At 33.4% G+C, this 3,361-nt stretch overlaps 1 long non-coding RNA gene across 1 annotated transcript; it reads left to right on the forward strand.

Moving 5' to 3' along the window:
• The first annotated feature begins 2,114 nt into the window (after positions 1 to 2,114).
• LOC131856271 (uncharacterized) lies at positions 2,115 to 3,001 on the forward strand. Its single transcript, XR_009358406.1, has 3 exons — positions 2,115 to 2,241; positions 2,732 to 2,816; positions 2,930 to 3,001. It is a non-coding gene; the product is annotated as an uncharacterized LOC131856271 (long non-coding RNA).
• The last annotated feature ends 360 nt before the right edge of the window (positions 3,002 to 3,361 follow it).

Consider the following 3,361-nt stretch of genomic DNA (forward strand, 5'->3'; position numbering starts at 1 on the left):
TATATCAAACACTGAATTAGAAATAGAACTATAAAAGTAAAGGAGGAAAATGTAGGGAAACCTTATGAACTTGTTGTGAAACTGATTGCACCTCTGAAACAACATCTGTTCTGGTTGAGAAATATTGGAGTCCTAGGAACCCTTTGAGCTGTTGGAGGTTTACAATAGTGGTTGGGAACCCTTTGAGTTGTTGGAGGGTTACACTAGTGGCTGCTTTTGCCACATGAATCCCACTATTGTTGCATGTGAAAGCATGTCTAAGATGAATCCCAGCCCGTAGCACTCAAATGTGTTAACAACATTCAAAACAAGAGAGTGGCCCTTAAGGGATTTTTACACTCAAACAAATATATGGCGGTTTAGATCATTAGTTCCTAAAAGAAAATATGCGAGGATGCTTCAAAAGCTCCAACGAAAAATGTTGCGATCAAAGCCATCTATAAATACAGCTCTAGATTGGCTGTGGGAGAGACCTCATCGCCAAGAATTGAGGCAAGGAGAAGAGATACAACTGCCACTGTGCCCACTGCTATATCCTTGGATGGCCCCACCATTCCATTTACTAGAGGAGGAACAAAACTGGAATTTTGGTAAACATGAAATTCCCAGATTTGTATTAGAGTTGGATTTTTAAATTATCATTTTTCCTAAAATTCCTTTCAATGATATATTGTTGGAGTGCATAAATCAATTGAACAAACAGTTGGGTTTCCAGGCCCGAACATAAATCTATTTATCCTAACATTAGCTTAAACCATGAATAATTCTATGGAAATGAAACATCATTGCTAGCTAAAGCATGGGAAATTAGACATAAAACAACAGGCTTTTGTTTAAACAACTAAAAAATATAAATGTCTATTATAAAACTAATTGTTAGAGCCACTTTTTAAGCATGGCTATAATCTATCTAGGTTTGCATTTAGAGATGATATAGCAGGCATCATCACAATTTGAACTAGGGTAAGTTAATCTATCTAGCTTTAAATTTAGGATTATTGATCCACGATAATTCATTTACTGAAAAGAACATTCAAAAAATTTGAAATAAAAAATTGAAAAATCTACATAAAATCAAAATAGGATTAGAGGCCAAAGTTTTTAAATGGCTTCATCTTACAGAACAAATTCTCCTTTGACATTAGCTTCCTCATGCTGGTCACAATGACTTGCATGTGACCTTGTCTATTCAGTTATCCAAATATGGATTAGAATGCACTTACAAATTGCATTTCAGAGAGAACTGAATACCTCTAATAACTAGGAGAGTCACTGAGACTAATGTAAGAATGTGGGTTTGAAGATTGCAGTAAGGCAAGAGTAAGCATCTCTAGTAATTAGTTTAGTTTAAAGACTAAAGTAAGAATGTGGTTGAGCTCAAGGGAAATGACTGTTTAGTCCCTAGGATGGATTGATATATTGATACCTCTCATATACCATAGCTTATGCATTGCATTTTAGTGGTTGGATAGCCATTTCCAAGCTCAAGTACATTAGTTGTCACATTACAGATAGATGTACTTTTCCTCGCTTGCCACTGAGATATTCATACTCCTATATCTTTTAAAACATTTTCTTGAACCCAATATATATGTATATGTATACATATGTATATATGTACATATATAGATATATGTACACACAGACATATATATATGTCTGTATTTATGTTAATGTATATGTCTATGTATGCTTTGCATAGGGAGGAAAATAGTGTGCAATGAAAAAAGAGTGTGGGGTGGACAATTAATGTGATTTAATACTTTTCACATCCATGTTTGGTGCTTTCCCTGTTTCTGATAAGAGAAAGCTTAATATGGGAGTCGAGTCACATTGTTGTTTCTGTTTTGATTTTCATTTCCCATTTCTGATAACATATATGTATATATATGTATTCCATGCTTTATTCTATGCTTTATTCTAATGTTTACTCTTCCTTTATTCTTTTTATAACTTCACACTATATAATCCATGGCATTGACATTTGTTAATAGTTAATTACTTGCTTGCTTTCATTTGTTTACTTGATGTATCGAAGACATTTTGGATATAATATTTCAGTTGTGGGTGTAGTTCTTCATGTTTTCTTTATAGCCAAACTGCGTGGACTCTATTGTTCCAACATATGCAATGTTCTTCCAACAAGTCCAGAATTTGCAGAAGGAGCAATTCAAATCATTTGAACAGCTGACACTTGAACCTTTTGAAAGAGATCATGCTTCTATTATAGGTGGTTATAAGGTACCATAAATGCAAAATACAACTATCATTCCTTCAAATTATTTTTTTAATGTCTGCATTATATCCCAGCTTTTCTTATTATTTAATTTCATAGTCAATTTTTACTATGATATTCATAAGCTGTCTACAATAGTTCCATTTAAAAATTATGAACAATTTCAAGTTCAATATTCTGTGAAAATACCTTCCTCGATTTGATTATCTTTAAAATAGACCGGATTTTAGTTCTTAATGTTTTGCCTCCACATGCAAGCATGATCCAACTTTCAATCTTGTAATAGTGATCTAGATGAGAAATTGCAAGCTCCTAACTGAATTTTGCCAGAAAAAGGTGTATATGTATAGTAATTGACTCGCGCCATTTTTACCGGGTATTCCTTTTCTATTTTTGTGTCTACACAATGTAATCTATTAGATATATGTTGAAACTGCAATTTTTAGCTATTTCTACTACTTGATTCTAATTTGTAACATGCATGGTCTTCCTCAGTTCAATAAAACTTGCAACATGACAACATGCACACCTAAACACACACGATCATCTAATGGACTGCAACCTCCAGCTCAACAATTAGGTACCATCACACTGCCCTTTTAATTTTATTTCCTATTATGGTACCTTCCATTGCATTCTATGCTTCCACTTTATAGCCATATCTGCATTGATTTTACATTTTCCTTTCTGCAGGTATTTATCACATATCCTAGACTTCAATGCTTATTGTTGTGCATTCAGCCACTCTACTCGAAATTCAAAAGTAAGCATTGCCATGCTTCCATATATACTTCTTTTTTGGTGCACTTTTAACTTTGTCGAAGCCTCAACTAATTGCATTTTATTTTTCTTTTCCCAGGTTCCCATATCTCTCATGCACCATTTCACTTAGTTCACAGAGCTTCTTGTACATAAATTACTTTACCTTTACAATTGCTGAATTTTGGGGTCATCAAACTTCTAAGAAATAATTTTACATAGTTTGCAACTGTTAATATTCTCCTCTGATTACAATAATAATACGACATTTTTTGCTGCTATTATTATCCTCTTTCAGGTTGCCATGCTTCAAATGCTACATTGCAGTCATCAAACCTTTCAAACAAACTATTTCACACAATTTCC

Source organism: Cryptomeria japonica, chromosome 7 (genome assembly GCF_030272615.1).
Source record: "Cryptomeria japonica chromosome 7, Sugi_1.0, whole genome shotgun sequence".
Classification (NCBI taxonomy): domain Eukaryota; kingdom Viridiplantae; phylum Streptophyta; class Pinopsida; order Cupressales; family Cupressaceae; genus Cryptomeria; species Cryptomeria japonica.